Source organism: Schistocerca piceifrons, chromosome 7, assembly GCF_021461385.2.
Source record: "Schistocerca piceifrons isolate TAMUIC-IGC-003096 chromosome 7, iqSchPice1.1, whole genome shotgun sequence".
Classification (NCBI taxonomy): Eukaryota; Metazoa; Arthropoda; class Insecta; order Orthoptera; family Acrididae; genus Schistocerca; species Schistocerca piceifrons.
In genome coordinates this window covers 282,074,999-282,098,695 of record NC_060144.1, presented here as the reverse complement: position 1 = coordinate 282,098,695, position 23,697 = coordinate 282,074,999, and positions in this window count along the sequence as shown.

Sequence of the window (23,697 nt, the reverse complement as noted above, 5' to 3'; positions counted from 1 at the left end):
GGGAGGGATACTGTGGCTCCTAGTGAGGAGGCACCTCCTCCCCCCTCTCTATCCATTTTCACTCAGCCCCCTGTGTCTCCATCTCCTTTTACGTCTTCTCTCTCCCGCTCTCTCTGTCCATCACCTTATCTACCCATCTCTCTCTTCACCTTCTCCTCCCCCTCCATCTCTATCTCTTCCTGCACCCCTCTCTCTCTCTCTTCATCTTCTCCTCCCCCTCCATCCCTGCCACCTTCTGCCCCCTCTTTCTCCTCCTTTTTCTGTCCATCTTTCCCCCCCTCCCCCCCCTTCTCCACTTCTTCCTGCTCTTTCTCTCTGTCCGTCTCCGAATTTCCGCCTTGCGTATCCATTTCCTTCCATGCTCAAAGTTTCCCCTTTATTTGTTAAGAATTTATTTATACATTATATAAATTTAAAAATAAGTATATAAGAACACGTGCTTATTAGAATGCAACGTTACACCAAAATTTCAAAGCAATTGTTGAAGAACTTCCTCTGATATACGATACTGAACAAACAAACAGCTACATTTTTATTTATGTAGAGGTATGTTTCTACGTCATATGGTGCTCTAGTCGATATGCAGAAACTCATGCTTATTCTAATGCAACGTTGTATCAAAATTTCAAACAATCGGTGAAGAACTTTCAGAGATTTATGACTTGGTAGAGTCGAACATTTACATTTGCACAGTACTCATACAGGTTAGAAATCAAATACAAAAATCCAGTTCTCATTGCCATTATAAATTCCTAGTTTTCGATCTTTTATGAAACATTGTTAATTGACATAGTTTAATTTTAAAAGAAAATTATCTTTACGTAAGCTTAATGGAAATGCTCATGGGCCATACAGATTTGTTTGAAATTTTATTACAACTAGGAATCGAACACAACGCACACGCATGAAAGGTAAGCATTGAACCACATAACTACGCCTCCGTCGAAGAAATGAACTTCCTGTAGCGAAATAACGATCTTTGGTAAACACTTCAAGGTCGATTTTCTCGAGAAGTTTTGAGTGTGACATGGGTCTGCTTTGACTGATTGAGTTTGTGTTCCTAAAATTATTAATATATATATATATATATATATATATATATATATATATATATGTGTGTGTGTATGTGTGTGTGTGTGTGTGTGTGTATTGCAGTATTCGTACCGTTCTCTACTTAAGGGATAAGTTTTTGAGGATTTGGACGCAGGGTCAGTAAGCGATTTCATTTGCATGATAAAAGCAGTGAGAAGGGCAAAGGCAATAACTAATCTGTCAGTCACCTCTAGGTATACAAACACAATAAAAGTACAAAAAATAAACACTCGTCTCGGATGATCATTTTCGGTGAGAGCTGTTGTAATAATATTCATTTTTGATATGTTTCTTCTTAATATTATTGAAAACTAAGGACGTATTCAGTTAGGAAAACGCTTATGAAGAAAATAATTCGCAAAAACAATTTATAATTTTGTTTGCGAACTGTAGTTCTGTATTCTGCAAAGGTCTTAAACAGGAATTCCACTTATAAAAAACAATGAATTGAAAATCTAAAGGGAGCCGTTAATCATATATGTAGCCCTGTGGTAAATGAGTTGCGGGACTGAAAATTCTTATATCTGTTAGTTATAAGTAAAAAAAAAAACGTGAATAGCGTAAATATCAGTCTGAGCACACTAATTTAAATCTAAAATAAACTGTATTGAAATACCACTATATAAACAGTGTAATAAATAACGCGACAACTCTCTTCTGATAGCATTATTCATTTACAACCATTACAGAATATACAGAACAGTGGCGACGTCTTACATAATGTGATAAACTGAATGATATCGGTCATGTGTTAGCAGCAGATACATGTACGGTTTATAGTAGATGCCAGTCGGGAATTTTGTCGGCATCAGGGCTCAAGGAAAAAAGGGCTGCAGGCAACCAATTCTGTTGGACTATGGTGAGTTGTTTTAGTTGATTCCTATGTTAGTCGTTATACCCTGTAGATGACAAAGAGTAAAAGCTAAAAGGTTATGCAATTGCAGTTGGTAATACGATCTTGTTAAGATCCTTTCCATCCCAGATTTTTGAAAAGTCGGATAAAGTGTTGCGAAACTCTAAACGAGAATTTAGTGGTAAACAAAAACAAGATGATGTACTTGGCAAACTAGATGTTGGATTTTGACCTCACTGGAATATTTATCCAACCTGACAGACAATTATATGTGTAACCGTCCGGCAGTCGGTTTTGGGAGGCGAGGAAATACGGTATACACTGAAGGAACAACTAAGCAGCTTCTGTTTTGGTCTGGGCGGCTCTTACGTGTCTCCTCCTACCACCCGCGACATTTTCTTTTTCTGTCACTTTCTCTTTCCCTGTCTCTCACCACCACCACAGGACATGTACATTAGTATGCTCTGCAGAAATGATCAGCATCTGAACCATGTCGGCCCGCGGGTTCAAAGTCACCATCGATACCGCGGTGCCTATCGGTAAATTGTGCCTGCGGCTCTCGTTGTCACTAAAAACCGAAGTTAATAGATTAGTGTGGCTTGAACAGACGTACAGGATGCCTCGCAGACGTATGTGCGAAACGTATCGTCATATCAATGAGTTTGAAAGAGGGTGCACTATTGACATGGGAGAATGTAATGCATCCAGCCGGGAAACTCCTGCTCGTGTGGGACTAAGTGTTTCGGCAGTGCATCTGGTGAGTGCAGAATGATTCATGGAAGCCCGTAGAACGCGACGAGATCAGTCAGGTCGCACCACTCAGACCACCGCCCGAGAAGATCGACAACACATTCGAATGGCACTGCAAGACAGATCTGTGTCCTCCTCGGCTATGGCACAACAGTGGAACACATCAGGGATGACAATCAGTCGCCGTTTATTACGCCATGGGTTACGTGCTCGTCGCCCACTTCTCCGTCTACCTTTGACGATTGTGCAGAAACATACTAGACGGCAGTGGTGTATGGAACGATGTCACTGGGAACAGGAATGGCATCAGATAGTGTTTTAGGACGAATCAAGTTTCTGTTTGTTTGAAAATCATGACCATATTTTGTTTCGCCGCAGACATGGAGAGCGTTATCACGCTGACTGCATTCGCACAAGATATACAGTGCCAACTCAAGGCCTCTTGGTGTGGTGTGGTATTGGGTACAGCCACAAACCACAGTTGGTTCATGTCCGGGACACTGTGACCGAGTGACCTAAGTGAATGACATCCTGCGACCCGTAGCTATACCCTTCCTGCACAACACCCCTGACGTCATTTTTCAACAAGACAATACACGACCACATGTTGCAGCACAAACAGGTTCCTTCTTGGTGTCACAGGATGTCAAACCTCCGCTCTGGCCCGACAGATCGCCAGATTTGTCAACAATGGAATATGGTGGTATATGGTGAAACGATGGTTGCTGCACTGTGACCCAATGCCAACTACCACAGATGAATTTTGGAACCAGGTGAATGCAACATAACGGCTATACCACAGGACGCCTTTCGCGCCTTATACGCGTCGATGCCATCACGCATCTAACAAGTTATCTGGGCCCATGGGAGATCCTGTGTCAGGACCACGCTGTACAGAGATGACTGAAATGCTACTCCTTTCTGCAAAAAGTAGTAATTTACCTGTCCTGTGAATACGGAAGTCCTATCTCTAGTCGTTCAAGGTGTTCTGTTTTTTTCTTTTCTGTACATGAGTGTACTTACTTAGATCTATGGGATCATGGTTTAGGGTTAGTATGTTCGACTAGTAACCGAAATGTCATTACCTCCAGGTACGGACCTATCCACTGCTTAAATTTTGAAGAAATATATCGGCAATGGTGACAGAACTTCCAGCATAAGAATCACTCCCGTTCTGCCAACGACCTTGCCAGAGAAAGTGAAGGAGCGGACAAAGGTTCATGGCATTCTCTTACCCTTGGGGTGCGTTACTGCCCCAAAAGAGTGGAAGAATTAGCACTGATCATTGGGATGTGGATGCAAAAGTCAGTAGAAACCACAGCGCTACAGGTACAAACATCATGTGTATTCACGTGACCTCCAATCAACAAGGGTCATGATGATCTCTCCACTGGCAAAAAATTCCGGATTAGCCTGCAATTCTAACCTTTGTGAGGAGATTGCAAGGTGGAAGAAACCATGAGAAAAACATTAAATAACGAAAGAAAAGATATCATTGTATGGGTCAGGAGGGGGAAAGTCAAAAGTTTCGATGTGGTAGGGAACACAGAAAATTTGAAAAGGGAAATAGTATGGTTAATCTAGATGTAGATAGTGTCAGTGAAGTGAAAGGGAAAGAAGACAAGGATTTCCGGTCAGACGAATGTAGGATAATATCAACAGTAGCACAAAATGGCCTGATGTGAGTTGGATTCGTTTAGGGTAGGAAGGCAGGACAGAGAGTGATTTACTGCGAACAGTTCAGAGATAGGGTTGTTCTTATCAGAATCAACAGCAAGTCAGCACCAGCAAGAACAGTTCAGGTGCATATGCAGATGTCGCAAGCAGAAAGTGAAGCAATAGGGAAAATATATTAGGATATTGAACGGGTAATGCAGTATGTAAATGGAGATGAAAATCTAATAGTCATACGGAATTGGATTGCGACTATAGGGGAAAGAGTATAAGAAAGGATTACGGGAGAATACGGGCTTGGTATTGGGAATGAGAGAGGAAAAAGACTAATTGAGTCCTGTAATAAATTTCTGCTAATAACAGCAAAAATTCTGTTAAAGAATCACAAGGAACGGAGACATACTTGGAAATAGCCGGGAGATACAAGATTTCAGTTCTATTACATCGTGGTCATACAGAGATTCCGAAATTAGGTACTGGATTGTAAGGCATATCCAGAAGCGGATATAGATTCAGATCGCAATTTAGTGTTGCTGAAGAGTAGATTGAATTTAACGAGAATCGTACAGAAGAATGAGCGTGGAGGGAAGTGGATACTGAAATACTGAGCTAAGGTGAAACGCGTTTGTAGTTTGCTAAAGATGTGGATATTCGTTAAGAAATTACAAGGCAAGCAATTCAGTTGAAGAAGAGTGGACATCTCGGAAAAGGACAATCAATCACGTCTGTTTGTCAGTGAGACGTAGGTGCAAGGAAGGTAATTCCGAAAAAACGGATAACATAAGAAACACTTCAATTGGTCGATGAGAGGAGGAAGTACAAAAATGTTCTGGGAAAGACAAAAATACAACAATATAAACCACTTAGGGATGAAATAATTAGGAACTGCGGGGCAGCCAATGCGAAGTGACTGCAGAAAAAATGTGAAGAAATTGTAAAATAAAATGGTAGACAGAAAGACTTACTAGCAAATAGAAAAGTCAAACGGCCTTCTGTGAAATCAAAATAAAAAATAAAAAACAAAAATAAAAAAGTGAAATCAAAAATAAAAATTAGGAGTGTAATGAGAATTTCGCTGCTGAACGCAGAGGTGAGAGTGGGTAGATGGCAAAAGCACACGAAAGGCTTCTAAAAAGGGAAGGAATTGTCCGATGACATGATAAACGAAGAAATTAGAGTCAAACTTGTTGGATGTGAGGTCCGCCAGTTATGCAAAACACCGTTTCTCTCAGTACCAAAACATGTTTCGGCACCACTGTGCCATCATCAGTGGGTTTTCGTTTTTATTTATTCTGCAATGTGAACATTTTTGTTTAATGAGTATAAAATTATGTGCATTTTTAGTTCAAACAACAGATCATTTCTTTTTGTAAATACCTTTACATTTGGTGTACATGAATTTTCTGGATCACAGGTGTGTTAACTACTACAGGTAGTTTTTCATCTGCAACCAAACGATGTTGATGAGATTTTTTTTCTGGGGGTTAACCAATCTCCTAGAATGTATTTCAGTTTTTCGCGATGTTTTCGCGCCTACAGTCGCTTTTACTTACGTTCTGGTGTGGCAAGTACTTCCATTCTCCGCATAATGCTAAGGTGTTGTGATGCTCACGTAACTATAATAAGTATTTTTCACAAATAACGCAGTAAAACACTTTTCACTTCAACAGAACACAGTGTGATTGTGGTTTGTTATGTGTGCCAGCCCAGTCAGTGTTCATTTGTTCACCAGAGAGTTCGGCGCCAATTTTGAACTTTGCATTTTATCTTGGTGTGTGTGTGTGTGTGTGTGTTTGCCTGTGTGTGCGTTTTCTGGGCGCTTCTTAGCTGTGTGTGTTGACTTTTATATGGTGTTCCTTTTGTGTGTAAATGGTGCATCTTTGCAGATTTTAGTTTATCTATTTTTCGTGTGTGTGTGTGTGTGTGTGTAGACTTTATACGTTTGTGCTGTTTTTATTTGTAAAGTTCCTTTAATGTGTTAAATAGTGTGCCCTTGCAGAGTGTAGTGTATTCGTTTAAAACCTGTTTTCCTTCTGCTATTGCCTTCTGTATATGGAAGTTTTCCTCAATGGTCAGTTTGCTGTATAGGCTGTGGCTGGGTTTTAGTGTTCTTAGGTCTGTTTCTATTGTGGTTGGGTGGTGATTGTTCCGCATCTCGTGGTCGTGCGGTAGCGTTCTCCTTTCCCACGCCAGGGTTCCCGGGTTCGATTCCCGGCGGGGTCAGGGATTTTCTCTGCCTCGTGATGGCTGGGTGTTGTGTGATGTCCTTAGGTTTGTTAGGTTTAAGTAGTTCTAAGTTCTAGGGGACTGATGACCATAGATGTTAAGTCCCATAGTGCTCAGAGCCATGTTTTTGGTGGTTGTTGGCTACAAGGTGGTCAGCAAATGTGCTATGGGAGCTGTTGCTTTTTAAGGCTCTGAGATGTTCTGAATATCTTGTTTTGAAGTTTCTGCATCTTTATCCTATATACACTGACTGGCAAGTGTTGCTTGTGGGTTCACATATTCCTGATATGTTAAATTTAGCCATGGGTGTTATGATGTCTCATGCAGCGTAACTTGCTGTGACAGTGCGAGAGAGAGAGAGAGAGAGAGAGAGAGAGAGAGAGAGAGACAAAGATATTGTTTATTACTCTGTGGCGGTCAGCGCTCACATAATTATTCTTAGTGGATAGAGCTTATGTTCTTCTTAAGAGTAAAAAATTTTAGGAGAGGAGAGCCATTCTTGTGATGTAAAAATCGACGCCATTGCGAGTTTTTGATTCACATTGTAAAATATAAGTGTATATGGAAGGAAATCAGTTAATAGAACAATAAAATATTGTTCATTTCAAGAAGGTAGGTGTTATTATACACCCAGCGATATACTTCTATTGTGATTTACTAATAAACACCAGCTTGAGAACAGTTCCGACGGGAGCGTTCAGTTCTAGTGAAATAGTTCGATGTTTTCTTCGGAAAAGAAGTCACTTCATGGATCATTCAAATCCACAATAGTACCTGGACATTTCTCAGAACTGAAAGCAATCTGATTGCTATGCAACAGAGCCCCGAAGAATATTTCTCCGTACTTTGGTTACCACTTTCAGCTCAACACGGTATCTGCAGCATCTGGAGCAGTTTTCTACAACAGCGAAAGCGTGTAATCGCTATCAGTTTCACACATCGCCCTGTGTACGCTGTATGTATTTACCCACAACAGTGAACATACAATTACTCACACACATAGAAAGACAAAACAAGGTGGTGTGGGGGAACATTTCAGTATAAAGGTCCTGTAGAGCTAAACAGTAATTAACCTAGTAGTAGTAGTGGTAAACAAAAAAAATTTTTCTTTTTTTTCAAAGGAGTCTTTATATATGCCTACCGTTAGACAGGACACGATCCTGATACAACACTCATAGTGAACGTGCAATATAACTATGTTAGTAATTTAGTAATTAATGTTTCATTGCGTGTGTATATGTCTAGTTTTATAGAGTAACTACATTATGGTCCTTTGTATGTTTCATGCTAACGTAACATGCGGGAGTATCTTGTGAAGAGGACGAGTACGCCGTCCCAGCAGCTGATCAGAAACTTCAAAAAGGGCAGAACACTTGAATTACTAGCTTTCTTGAGCATTTATGCATTGTAGTGACCTTTCATGTATTAATTTTCTAAGTATAAATAGTGTTGCTACATTACTTTTACTAGAATTCCAGTATTTCAGTAGATATAGTAAGACAATATTTTATGTGTCACATTGTAAAGTGTACATTAACAACATTAGGACGTTAACGTTTTTTGCGTGTGTAAAATTAGTAGTCACTTTTGTATGACTTATTTAGAGGAGAAACTGTCAATTGCTTATTTACATGGTGATAACTAGATCTATGTCCAATGCCAATAAGCAAGCACACATCACAATGCCACAAAATGAATTAAATAGTGTGAATGCATCGTCAACTAGTGCCACAGAATTTAATACCGCCGTAGTTAGCGATATGTCGATTACGGCTGAGGAACCAGCAGTAATTAATGCGCTCACGCCGTCGACACAAATGGTTGCTAGTTCCGACTTTCATGTCGAGAGAAGTCCAGAGAAATATGCAGCAACCAACAAACATGAATTTCATCTCTGACACAGACGCGTGCGAAAACGAGCTGACTGTACCGAAAATTGTGTCGGTACAATCCTCATTAAGCCCAGTGCAATCGTCAATTGCTGAAAATACCGATTTGTTATCCCAGCTGATGTCAAGTTTGACTGTCATAACACAAGGGATTAAAGCATTGGAAACCACACAATCCACGTTTGCAAACGATATGAATCGTAGATTCCAGGCATTGGAAACCACGCAATCCACGTTTGCAAATGACATGAATCGTAGATTCCAAGTATTGGAGAGTGCGCAATTTAATTTGGCTCAGGAGCAATCTAATAAACTAAAAGAAATAAATGATAAGATTACTGAAAAATTCCAGAGTTTGGAAACAAAGCAGAGTCACTTGATTGCCAGTCAGGCACAACTCATAGTTACACAAGAACAACAGTATCAGGAATTAGCAAACAAATACAAAGACATCTTATGTCGTCAAGATACACTAAATCATCAAGTGCAAGAAGATATTCATGTACAGAACACTATTGCGCAGGACGTGAATACAATTAAGCACGATAACGAGCAAGCTGTTATTGAGCTTACTCGGAGAATAGATAGTCTCAGTATCGAAGGCGAGAAACACATAGAGAAACTTTTCAATGAACATAAGATCGCATTCCCTAAGGACATTGAAGACTGGGCGAAAGAGCAAACCGAGACAGTGCGAAATTATGTTGACAAAACCTTGAAAGAAACGGTTTCTAACGTGCAAGTTAACAACGAAACTGCACAAGAACAACTTAAAGCAGAAGTTAAAGAGATTAAGGAGAATATATGAGATGAATTTCCTGCTTGGAAAGCAAAGATAGAAAATACATTAAAAGCATGCCAGCAGGGTCTAGTTAATACTAGAGGGCCACATACTACTTGCAGTTTATCAAAAGCAGACATTATTCCCGATGAAACCAGTGAAACCGAATCCATGCAACAATATCCATGTATTGGTGCATATTCACGTAATCAACCAGAAACAAATTATCGAGATTATCATTCACCGCGAAGTAGCCACCAGAATACACCTGGGACTATGAATGAAGAAAAAATGCTTAAATATCATCCATTTCAGATATTTATTCCCGAAAGGAAGTCGATCAATCCCGTGGTATTTATCAAGCAGTGTAAAGGGATATTGCCGCGAATGTGGACTGAACAACAAAAAATTATGTACGTTGCAGGATTCATACATGGAGATGGATCGATGTGGGCGTCAGAAGCATCCGATTGGTGTCAAGACTATGACCAATTTAAACGCGCTTTCTTGCACAAATACTGGAATAAGGGAGTACAAGAACGACTACGTAAGGGAGTTTTTGACCCACAACCTTTTTCTTTCAAAAATGGATCTTTAAGAAAGTATTTCGAGAAATATATAAATAAAAGCAAATACCGGACTGAACCAATCCCGACGCAGGATATCATTCGAATATTAAAGGGCAAACTTCCACTTGAAGTTAAGGAAAAACTTCTACATGTGGCTGAACAACATGTGGAAGATTTTCTAGCCACATTGGATTCAATAGACATTCTGTTCGAAGAATCACGTGTGCACTATAACCAACCAAGTTACCATCCTAACAAATGCAATAGTAGCAACAAACAGTATGGAAACAAACCTTTTGCACACAATTCACCAAACCCAGAGGTGAATTATTTCCAGAAAAACGTGAAATTTGCTAACGAAAATCCCGACCAGTGTCATCATGACCAACAATGTGAACAAACACATAAACGGAAATGGAAAAAGAATAATAAGAAGAGGAAAGGATACTATCAAGAAGGAAATTATCAGCAAAAACGCCGATATCACCAACCAACCCAAGAATATCACAACCAACCACAAACTTCAGGTTGGGTGCCAAATGCTAATGCAAATGAATGGAGAAATCAACCACCAATAATAACCGACGTAACGGAGCAGACATCTACTAATAACGGACAGTCGTCAAACTAAACTCGACTGTCAGAAGCCCCGACGGTGCAGTCGAGGAAGTTTTGAGGGACGAAAATTCAAGCGTCAATTTTTTTCGGTGCAATGATGGCAGATTATTAATAGAAGAACTTCAGCAGGATATGATGCCTTGTCAAGAGGAACATATCACTGAACCTGTTGCGAAAATTCAGGCGGCAATTGAAGGCATTACTGTGCAAGTTACTTTAGATACAGGAGCAGCAGTAAATGTCGTTTCTGAGAAGTTATTTCAAAGAATACTTCATAAACAAATCCACCGATTTTTCCTGTTCAGTGTTGTAGAATTGCAGGTCCTACTGGTCATAAGTCCTCTCAGGTTAAAGTGCAGACTCAGCTCCAGTTAGATATAGGAAATGTAGCTATAAATTGCACGTTTCTTGTAACAGAAAAATTGGTTGAGGACTGTATCCTGGGTATAGATGAATTTAGAGGGAGAAATTGGCATAACGATTTTTCTCTAGGCCGTGCCAGTTTCACAAAAATGGATCAGAAACATCAAGTGAATCTTCTCAGGGAATATAGTACCCATGGAAAGTATTGTCAGGGACGAAAGCTGCAAATAAAGTGGATACATAGCAAACCTGCACGGTATTACCAAATTAGTTACTTGCAACCAGTTTTAAGCCCGGAAGATATGGTATATGAAAAGGTGCAAGAACCTGAATATTTGCAACAACACCAAAGAAAGCAATTATATGATCTTCTACAGGAATATCATGAAGTCTTTCAAGAAAGACCTGGTGTAATCAAGGGATACACATGCCATTTAGATGTGATACCACACCAAGTTTTCTGCCGTATTTTTTACCAAGTACCGTGGCACCAACGAAAGGCAGTTGATGCGGAAATCCACCAGATGCTTGAATGGGATCTGATCGAACCTTCGACGAGTCCATACTGTAGTCCGCTTCATGTTGTCTTGAAAAAGGGAGGAAAAGTTCGTCTCGTGCTAGATGCACGGCAGATAAATAAGATTATCGTGCCCGTGCGAACTCATCCGGAAAATATCGATGAGCTAATTCAAAAGTTCGAGGGGATAAAATACTTAACAAATATTGATCTGAGAAGTTCATTTTGGCAGGTGGCTCCAGACGAACCATCAAAAAAGTACACCACGTTTGTACATGCAGGTAGAAGCTATCGATTTAAGGTTTTACCTTTCGGGCTAAACGTGAGCTCAGGAGTTTTTATAAATGCTCTAGATTACGCATTGGGACCTGCACTTCGAAGCAATTTAACTTTGTTTGTGGACGACATGCTCATAGCTACGACCACATGGAAGGAGCACGTTGATTTATTGAGAAGAGTGTTAGAACATTTCAAGGACGCAGGCATAACCGCAAATCTGCAAAAGTCCCATTTTGTTCGAGATAAAATCAAATTTTTGGGTCATCTTATAAATGGAAAAGGCATCTTACCGGACTTCGAGAAAACTTTGCAGTTCCAACAACAAAAAGGCAATTAAAGGGCTTCCTCGGAGTTGTCTCTTTTTCCAGGCGTTTCGTTCACGACCACTCTATTAATGCAGAACCGTTGTACAGCTTGTTGCGCAAAAATACTCCGTGGGTGTGGACGCAACAATGTCAGAATGCATTTGAAGAAATAAAACATGCCTTAGTCAATTCACAAATATTATATCATCCAGATATGAGCCAAGAATTCGGTTTAATGGCAGATGCTTCGGAAATTGGAATAGGTTCATGCCTCTTCCAAGCAAAGATGATAGATAGAAAATCAACTTTCTGTCCAATAGCTTTCGCTAGCCGACTCTTAACTGCTTGCGAAAGAACATATACGACCGCCGAAAGGGAAGCATTGGCCGTAGTCTGGTCATTTAAAAAATTTTACTATTACTTATACGGAGCGAAGACAACAGTATTCTGTGACTACAAAGCGTTAAGTTTTTTGCAAACATGTAAATTATTACATCCAACATTAGCAAGATGGACGCACTCACTCCAAGAGTTTCAATTTGAAATTAAATACATAAGCGGACAGGATAATTTCATCGCCGATGCACTGTCTAGAATGCCAGATGGAGATTTGTCAACTATCAACATCACGGACAATCCGTCCGAATTTAATGTTCTTATAATGACTGATAGAATATATAGGAAACATTTTCTTGACATGTGTAAGAACATGGAAAAACTACAGAATGAATATCCTCGTTGGGATTCAATAAAGGAAACTAGCAAAGCCTGGAAACGATGATCTGAAGAGACTGTACAAAGTTGAGGACGACGTCTTATTTTTCAAAGGGCATCTTGATTCAGATAATTGGAAGATGTGTATTCCCGAGAAGAATGAGAATGACTTAATTTTGCACACGCACATCACTTGGGGACATTTTGGAGTATTAAAGTGTGCTCGGAAGATTCAAGCATATTGCTACTTCCCAAATATTCGCAGAAAAGTACACAGACAGTTAAGGAAATGTAAAATTTGTCAGCTAGCCAAACCAGGAAATTTTTGTGTGAAAGATTTCCTACATCCTATTATACCCACTAAACCGCTGTCAATCATTTCGGTCGACGTCTGTGGTCCTCTACCATCATCAAGGGGAGGATGCAAATATATTGTAGCTTTTCTTGATATATTCACTAAGTATGTCAAACTTTATCCATTAAAATCAGCTACTGCTGCATCCATAGCCAAGAAGCTGGTTCAAATGGCTCTGAGCACTATGGGACTCAACTGCTGAGGTCATAAGTCCCCTAGAACTTAGAACTAGTCAAACCTAACTAACCTAAGGACATCACACACATCCATGCCCGAGGCAGGATTCGAACCTGCGACCGTAGCGGTCTCGCGGTTCCAGACTGCAGCGCCAGAACCGCGCGGCCACTTCGGCCGGCCAAGAAGCTGGTCAAGGATTATATAGTCAAGGTAGGCGAACCAGAGGCTATTCTTTCTGACAATGGGTCAATGTTCACTGGATTTCGTTGGAGGCAAACATTAACCAGTTGTGGTATAAAACAAATTCTAACATCAGTGTACCACCCTTCGGCGAATCCCGTGGAACAAATTTTTCGTGAATTAAACCGGTTCATGAGAACATATTGCCACAACCAGCAACCCAAATGGATCGATTATCTTCACGATTTTCAGGAAATTGTAAACAATATGCCACATACTACGACAGAATACACCCCATACGAACTGATGTTTGGAAAACAGGTACAGAATGACTGGATTCGACCAATTCCTAAAGTAGCTATTAACAAAATAGACCTACAAAATAAAGTACGACAATCCTTACTCAATATAATGGACAAGGCAAGAAAAAAGAAAATATATTTTGACAATCGACTTGGAAAAATAAAAACATACTGTATAAAGTGAAAGAGCAAGTTTTAGTAAAAACTCATCCTAAGGCTTCACTTATACAGAGGAAGAGCACAAAATGGCAATTATTGTATCAAGGACCATTTGTGATTACCAAAGTACCCCATCCAGGAACTTATGTTTTGAAGGATGTGTAGAATGAAAAAGTGAAAGGAATGTATCCTCATCACTTGTTAAAGCAATTTCATGATGACTGAAGATTCTGAAGATTGAAGATACTATTCTTATCAAATAATATTGAATAGAGAATTTTCATTAAACCTATGAATCATACTTAGGATAGATTATTTCTTTTTGCAATTTAGTAGTTAGTTTTTCTTTTCAGGCATAATGTACGAGAGATATGCAGGCATTATGTATTTGTTTTCCACTGTAAAGACAAGTTTTCTTTTCAGTATGCAGAGAATTTAGCTATAGTATGAATGATTTCTTTTAAATTGTTTTTTATTTAGTTGATAGTAACTTCATTCAGGTTTCACAATGCATAATGACCATGGGTTAGTGACTCAAATGAATCTGGTCTATGGCAAGATATTTTTTCTTATGTCAATTTAACAATGTCAGTATATGTTTGTATTTGCTTTTTTACTCGCTAAGCTGAAGTCATGCTGTTCGGAAGGCGTAACTCGTTCTCAGTTTTAAAAGGACGCCTATTACTTTGTTTCAATCTTTTGTGATGGACATTGTCTTTATAATTGTACTATTGTTGTAACATACCTGTGTATGTAAATTATGTTATGTCAATTGTTGCTCGCGAAGTTACCGAGCGAATGCCTTTCTGTTATAAGCACATCAACAAGTGTTAAAGTCCATCTGAAAGATGACGAGCATAAGTTGACACGGCAGCACCAGTTGGATTTGTGTATAGTGCATTCTAGGGTTGTTGATAGAAATTCCTTAACTTCATCTACTTCGTTATCACCAATATTAATGTTAAATTTCTCGCAGTTCTCATGTCTTACTTCTTATTACTTTCGTCTTTCGATGATTACTCTCAGTCCAAATTACGTACTCATTAGATTGTTCATTCCATTCAAGACATCTTGCAATTGTTTATTTGACACTGAAATAGTGATGCTACAGTTACAGTACCTAATATTTTTCTTTAAAAATTTTCGTAAGAAAAATTTTATGTACTGTGGCTGTGACTTCACTATTGCAGAGTCAAATAAACATTGAACTTATGTTATAGTCACACTCCTTTACGACAATTATGTCGGAATATACATACTGCAATTCTTCTTCACGTTTGCTGAGTATAGCAAAGTCGTCATTGAATCTTATCTTTGATATCCTTTCATCTAGAATTTTAATTCCACTCACGAACCTTTCTTTTATTTCTGCCATTGCTTCTTCCATGTGTAGATTGAACCTCTTTAATCCGAGCACTTCTTTCTTGGTTTTCCACTCTTATTGTTCGCTCTTGGCTCCTTATTGTATATTACCCTTCTATTAGTATAGCTTACCCCTATTTTTCTCACAATCTCGAATGCCTTGCGCCATTTAACACTGTCGAAATCTTTTTCCAGATTGACAAATCCTATGAACGTGTCTCGATTTTTCTTTCGTCTTGCTTCCATTGTCTACCGTAACGTCAAAAATGACTGGTATCCTTAACTTTTCTAAAGCCAGACTGACCCTTCTCTAACACATTCTCAGTTTCGTTTTCCATTCTTCTATATATTATTCTTGTCAGAAACTTGGATGCATGAAGCGCTAAGCTGGCCGTGTGACAATTGTCGGCTCTTGCAGTCCACGGAATTGTGTGAATTATGCTTCTCCGGAAGTCAAATGATATGTTGTTTGACTCATACATTCTACACACCAACGTGAGAAGTCGTTTTGTTAATAATTCCACCAATGATTTTAGAAATTCTGATGGAATGTTGCCTATCCATTCTGCCTTGTTTGATTTTATGTCTTCTAAAGCTCTTCTAACTTCTGATTCTACTGACGGATAGCTTATCTCTTTCCTATCGATTCCTGTTTCTTCACGTCATCAGAGAAGTACCGCCTTCACAGAGGCCTCAGTCTACTCGTTCCACCTATCATTTCGTCGAACAACTGAAACATTCATTCTGTTATACATGGTTTCCTTGAACCTACGTTTTTCTTTGCTAAGTCTGTAACTGCCATGATTAGAGATGTCCATTCCTCTTCAATTGTGTCTACTGAGTTATTCCTTATCGCATTAGATATAGCCTCAGAGAAGTTAAAGCGCATGTCTTCATCCCTTAGTACTTCCATATCCTATTTCTTTGGGCACTCATTCTTCCTGACTACTCAGTTAAATTTCAGCCTACTCGTCATCAAATCATGATCTTCATCAAAGCTGTTAGTGTCTCAGAAAGTAGTTCTAAAAAACTGTTCGATTAATTTCTCATTATCTTAAAATGTGTGACGAGTGACAAAGCAAGTTTCAAATCGAAATTTCTCCTGGGGAACTCCTTCTATTCCACTGACAAATTTCTATTTAAAAATTGGTATACATTTAAGAAACTTGTTTTCTTAAGTGTAGTTACATGGGTGGGATGAAAATAAATGATGTCATTAATGTTATTAATAATCATATGTACGTATCTGGTAAACCGACTGCGCCGTGGCTGGCTCATGTTATGTGTTGAATTAAACTTTGGTTGGTGTTCTGTGTTTGGTCTCCCGCGGTTATTGCGATTATTCTATTATCCTCTCTTTCCGCGAGTGGCAGCAGTAGTGTGTATCGATATTCGCACCTTGTTCTATCTTTGGCCTGGCGTTTATAGTTTCCGGCTGTGCTGTGTGCGAGCAGCGAGGAAATCTCCGCGGCGCGTAGTTTGGCCGAGGCCGCAGGCGACGTCCACGCGCGGTCGCTGTGTGTGTTGCTGTTCCCATTGCTACGAGGTCCGTGGCTCACCGATCCTGTACACAAAAGTTCAGTTTTGATTTAATCTTCCAGCAAGTCACGTCTGTTCACGTTGTGTCGTTTGGATTTCGTTGTCGGCTGTTGGGCATTCCCGCCAGCAACAACGTGTGTTTTCAAGTTGCAAATTTTAGGCACCCTCCTACAGAGTTCAACTGCACTTGGTTATTTCCAACTGAAGTTCACCAGCGGAATCTTCTTCCTTGTGGTCGTTAACGTTCCGGTTACCTGTCCTGCCCGTTGACGTAAATTCAAAAAAATGGTTCAAATGGCTCTGAGCACTATGGGACTTACCATCTATGGGCATCAGTACTCTAGAACTTAGATGTACTTAAACCTAGCTAACCTAAGGACATCACACAACACCCAGTCATCACGAGGCAGAGAAAATCCCTGACACCGCCGGGAATCGAACCCGGGAACCCGGGCGTTGGAAGCGAGAACGCTACCGCACGACCACGAGCTGCGGACGACGTGAATTCAGGCAGTCTATTTTCCTCGTCGTGTTGTCGCTGTCTAGCACGGTGTGTAGTTTGACAGGTCAATATATAATTAGTTGTGTGCGCCAATAACTTCTACGTTTTTCCATTGAGCTCCCTGGTGTGTGCTAGTCGGGTGGAGCGGAAGTTATCTCGTCGCTGGGTCCGTTGACTGTCTGTCGGTTGGGTTGTCGTCGGATTGAGAATGGTTGGGCCGACTGCCCGTCTCGCCTAAGCGAGCGTTAGTGTTTGAATTCCAGGCCGACCCTCAGAAACTTCTGAGCGTCGTTGGAGGTACTGGCGTTTCTTATTTGTTCTTGTTACTTGTATTTGTATGGCTTATAGCCGATTTTTAAATTAAGGTTGTTTTGCCCTTAAGGCGTAAGATTGTTTGGGCCTGCAGTCTAATTAAAAAACTGTTTTAAGCTAAGGTGTTAATTTTTAAAATTTATTTTGGTTTGAGTCTTAGGTGATGGGCCTTCAGCCGATTATTAAATTAAAGTTTATTTGCTCTTAAGGTGTCAAATTGTTGGACTTTAGCGTAATTAAAGAACTGTTTTAAGATAAGGCCTTTTGGACTAAAAAATTTTTTTTTTTTGTTTGAGTCTTAAGTGATAGGCCTTCAGCCGATTTTTAAATTAGAGTTGTGCTCTTAAGCTGTCAGATTGTTTGGGCCTTCAGCCTACCTGAAAGAATTGATTTAAGATCAGGCCTTCTTTCTTTTAAATTTCAGATTTTTGTTTGGGTCTTACGTTATTGGCGTTCAGTCGATTTTAAATTAAAGTGGTCTTGGCCTTAAGGCATGAGATTGTATGGCTCATTCAGCTGGTAATTAAGTTCCAAAAATTAATGCTGTGTCTTTTAAAAATTTTCTTGGCTCTTGTAATGTTTGGTGAAATAAATGAAGTTGTGTATTCGATTTTGGCCCATTTCCACAATTTAAACTATCTGTCCTGTCCTGCAGGCTTAGCAGGGCGTCTCACTGACGTTCTACACACTTTAGATAACAGAATCGTTTATTTGATCTACGGAACATGTAACTAACTAATTAACTCGCTTTAGTGAAGCACACTAGCATGCCCTCGTGTCTTGTTATCAGTCAGTCATCTTTTAGTAGTATAATTGTTCATGTGTCAGAGGTAGAAACGTCCTACAGTGGTTTGAGGAGCATTATAGTTGAACTCAGATAGATGTCTCGGAGAACAAATTCACATAATATATAACCTGCGGAACCAATCTGGGTCACTATCTGGTGCCATCACCACGTACGCAAATCAGCAGTTCGTTGTTTATGCGAATTACCTCACGTGAGTGTAGACATCTAATGTCACATACCTCCACAAACATAGTACCAAATTGTCGAATTACTGACATGCAAGATCAGTGATGTACTTCGCTCCAAAGACGGAGAAACAAGCTATTAAGCAGGTGGACAAAATGTTTTGGTTCGTCAGTGTATGTGTTAGTGCATTTGTCTCTAGTAAAGGTGAGTACTTTGTTGGGATATCAAAATTAGTACTGGTTCGTATCTTGTATAAAATTAGTATTAAGTTTGGTTTTCATAAGTTATGTATGTTGTAGCTGCCTATGTTTAAATAATGTAAAACAATGTAAAGTATATTCGATCGAAAATTTAATTTAGAAATGTTGCCACCATTTATTTGCTTTTAAACGTTTACTGCGCCTGGATTGTATGTCAGATAGTGCACATATGTGACAGATAATGATGTGCGGGTCCCACTGCTACCTACTTTAAGATTTAGTGCCTTAGTGGCACTGAGGCTACGAGAAGGGTTTAACGTAAGTCGACTGTTATATGTTTATGTACGTCTTTAGATCTGTGTGTCGAGGAGTAGTGTTAAGAGAAATCGAGACTTGACTTGTATGTGTTTTAGTCAATGGAAGACTTTTTTGTTTTTTGCATGGCAAAGTTGATCAAATCCAGGTTGATTTTAGATTGTGTTCTGACCAACGATTGTGTAATTGCTCTTACGACGATGTGTAATATGCTGAATATGCTGATTGCTGTTGAAATTTGTGTCTAGTAAAAGCACCGACATGCCCCACTCCCCGCGCCTACGCTCCTACCGCATCACAAACTTCACAAATTATGTTCGGCAGCTGCGCAGCCCTATATTGGGATGGCTCTTAAACGCTTTCCGTTTCTCATGGAGTCTATACCACGACCTATTTTCAACGTCACCAGTACGAACGCTATGCGCTGCTAAGAAATTCGTCTAATCCAGTGGCTCATGAGTTTAACAGCAACTAAGAAGAAGTTAAACATACAAACTCTGTGTCACTCTCTGCCCTCACACACACACACACACACACGCACACGCACACAAATGTACATGTGCATACGTACTCGCACGTATTCTCCAGAAACGAATAGTAATACATTGCGTGGGAAATACTTAGTACATAACAAACGGTGTCCCCATTGAAAACCTGTTCTGTCACTTCAAAACTTCGAGAGACGCTCTGTCCATTGATTTGTGTCCGTTTTCCGTGTGACATGTTGTAGTTTTTGCGCAGCGTCTTGTACCGTATTTTACGGACCACAAGACGCTATGGAGTATATGACGCACATTAATTTCTAAGCAACTTTTTAAAAAAATAACATCTTTACCATTTTTAGTATTAGATTTCAGAGCCACATTAAAAAAATTGTTTGCTTATAAATCCAAACTGATCTTTAAAATCCCTAAAAATCGTCGTCTGAACTTCCTCCTTCTTCTTCTTCCTCCTCTTCATCGTCATCATTGTCTTCTTCATATACACTCCTGGAAATGGAAAAAAGAACACATTGACACTGGTGTGTCAGACCCACCATACTTGCTCCGGACACTGCGAGAGGGCTGTACAAGCAATGATCACACGCACGGCACAGCGGACACACCAGGAACCGCGGTGTTGGCCGTCGAATGGCGCTAGCTGCGCAGCATTTGTGCACCGCCGCCGTCAGTGTCAGCCAGTTTGCCGTGGCATACGGAGCTCCATCGCAGTCTTTAACACTGGTAGCATGCCGCGACAGCGTGGACGTGAACCGTATGTGCAGTTGACGGACTTTGAGCGAGGGCGTATAGTGGGCATGCGGGAGGCCGGGTGGACGTACCGCCGAATTGCTCAACACGTGGGGCGTGAGGTCTCCACAGTACATCGATGTTGTCGCCAGTGGTCGGCGGAAGGTGCACGTGCCCGTCGACCTGGGACCGGACCGCAGCGACGCACGGATGCACGCCAAGACCGTAGGATCCTACGCAGTGCCGTAGGGGACCGCACCGCCACTTCCCAGCAAATTAGGGACACTGTTGCTCCTGGGGTATCGGCGAGGACCATTCGCAACCGTCTCCATGAAGCTGGGCTACGGTCCCGCACACCGTTAGGCCGTCTTCCACTCACGCCCCAACATCGTGCAGCCCGCCTCCAGTGGCGTCGCGACAGGCGTGAATGGAGGGACGAATGGAGACGTGTCGTCTTCAGCGATGAGAGTCGCTTCTGCCTTGGTGCCAATGATGGTCGTATGCGTGTTTGGCGCCGTGCAGGTGAGCGCCACAATCAGGACTGCATACGACCGAGGCACACAGGGCCAACACCCGGCATCATGGTGTGGGGAGCGATCTCCTACACTGGCCGTACACCACTGGTGATCGTCGAGGGGACACTGAATAGTGCACGGTACATCCAAACCGTCATCGAACCCATCGTTCTACCATTCCTAGACCGGCAAGGGAACTTGCTGTTCCAACAGGACAATGCACGTCCGCATGTATCCCGTGCCACCCAACGTGCTCTAGAAGGTGTAAGTCAACTACCCTGGCCAGCAAGATCTCCGGATCTGTCCCCCATTGAGCATGTTTGGGACTGGATGAAGCGTCGTCTCACGCGGTCTGCACGTCCAGCACGAACGCTGGTCCAACTGAGGCGCCAGGTGGAAATGGCATGGCAAGCCGTTCCACAGGACTACATCCAGCATCTCTACGATCGTCTCCATGGGAGAATAGCAGCCTGCATTGCTGCGAAAGGTGGATATACACTGTACTAGTGCCGACATTGTGCATGCTCTGTTGCCTGTGTCTATGTGCCTGTGGTTCTGTCAGTGTGATCATGTGATGTATCTGACCCCAGGAATGTGTCAATAAATTTTCCCCTTCCTGGGACAATGAATTCACGGTGTTCTTATTTCAATTTCCCGGAGTGTATAAGATGATCTACACTACCATCAAGAGCGTTCTTATGCAGCACTTCTTGAAATATTTAACAATAATATCGCCTTTCACTCTGATCCACGACTGTTATATCGCTCATTGTAGGTTGCTTTAAAGCTTCCTTGGGCGTGAATTCATTCTGCGTTTCATCCACCATTCATTTGTTTCACTCCTCTCTCATATACACTTTAAATGGTTTATTTTTTGAGACATTAAGGGGCTGAAATTGTGAAGTAATTCCTCCCGGAGTAACAGCAAATTCCGTATTTCCATGTCTCAGTTTCTCTTACACAGATTTTTCAAATGTCTACTAAACTGCTCTAGTTAAGAAGGGAACTCTTTAGCAATAAAGCACCTTTCCTTCTCTCGCACACTCTGTTAATCCATAATCTCGTACCAGCTTCGTCCATCCAACCCTGGTCAAGTAAGTGAAGAACAACACCGGCATGTATTTTAGAGGAGTTTGGCATGGTTTTGCGCTTGAAAATAACTGGACTCAGTTTAGAACCGTCAGCACAACATGAAATGACAACAGTGTAGTGCACTTTTTTCATGTTCACTTGTTTTTATAGGTACAGTTTTATCACGTTTTATGGCACCAGTTCTGTTACTCGGCATTTCAAATATCAGAAGTTTTGTCCATTTTCGCTATTTGGCTTAGTTCCACACTAGTTTTAATTCGACCTTGTATAATAAAATGATGGAAAGATAATATTTTCTCTTCATACTCTTGTGACATTTTCTGAGATCTTTTGGCTTTGGTTCGCATGTTAACTCCAGGACGATTCATTAAACCACAGCTCCAACCAACTCCACCCTTAATGTCTGTTAAGTTCCACGGTTTTGCGAGAGTGTATTTCAATAAATTCCAATGCCACTTTGACGGTGTCCTTGAAGCCATCAATACGTCATCTCCTAGTTTGCGGCATTTGGCGTTGAGTCCTCTACCTGCACAATCAGTCTTCCTCACGTTTTTCACTTCTTCATTACTAACCCTCCAGTCGAGAATGTTTTTTTCTGTTGGTGGAGGTCCGAAATCCTGCTCAGCCGCTCAGTTTCCATGTTCTTTTGCATGTGCTATTACTTTCATCATACGAATACCTTTTATTTTTCTCCATTACGAAACCAGCTACTAACAAAAATATTGTACTGTTACCGATAACACAAATAACTTCCAATTCAAGTTCACTGGCACCGTCGATGCAATGACGCATCATAGGCTAGACGTGTTCTTGGTTTGTGGTGGCGGGGTGTGAGGGGGACAGTCTTAGCAAGTTTGAGAATACCCGCAACTCATGATCGTCGTATCGGGTAACTGCTACTGCCAGTTGAATCCATTGTTACAACACAGAGAAATGTTTCCCGCGGTACCGAAAAACTGACAATTTTTAGGACTGGCGGGAATTTAAAATCAAACTCTGGACATTTAATTTAGAGTATAAGGCACACCTCAGTTTTGGAGGCAATTTTTCGAAGCAAAAAGTGCTTCTTATAGTCCGTAAAATATCGTGAACAGTGTATATGTGACACGAACATTGCTACACGTAACGTATAACTTCAATGGAACATTTGTCTGCTTGGTGTGCCAGCAGAGCCCTCTCACAAAACAGAACTTACCTGAAATGATTTCTCCAGTTCTGAATTCTCTATCGGATAATACAGGAGACACTGAATCTAAGTGATGATAAGGATAAAATACAGAAATACAGTGAATGTAACAGAAGAAAAGCAATGCAGAAGTCTAAAAATGAGTTAGAGAGAAATTGAAAAGTACCAAGACGGGAAGTAACCAGAAGAGAAAAGCAAAGCCGTAGAAGCGTTGATACCTATGGGATAATTACATGCTGCGTATGCAAAGGTTTAACCAACATTTGGAAAACAGAGAATCAGATTTTTCAATATTAGCAACTCAGATCGCACTGCTAACAAAGAAGGGAAGCCTGAAAGGTGAAAGGAATGTAGAGTAGGGTTGTACAATAATAATGGTTATTCGAATACGCCCTTTGAAACTATGAATGTACCAGGGTTAAAATAAGGGGAGCGAAGGGTTGCCTGCGAGTTGTGCTGAAACCAGGCTCTCCTTGTAGGAGTCGAAAAAAAGTTCAACAAATAAATTAAGAGTGCAAATATGGAGCGATTCAGAGGTGTCAGTTTCTTGCGTAAGTCCTAAACTGGTGGCGGTAATTTGGCGCTGTGAACACCTGGACGTGTGAAACAAATGGAACAGCAGATTAACGTGGGACTGCTGCTTTCCCCGCATTCCGTGCGGCTTATGCA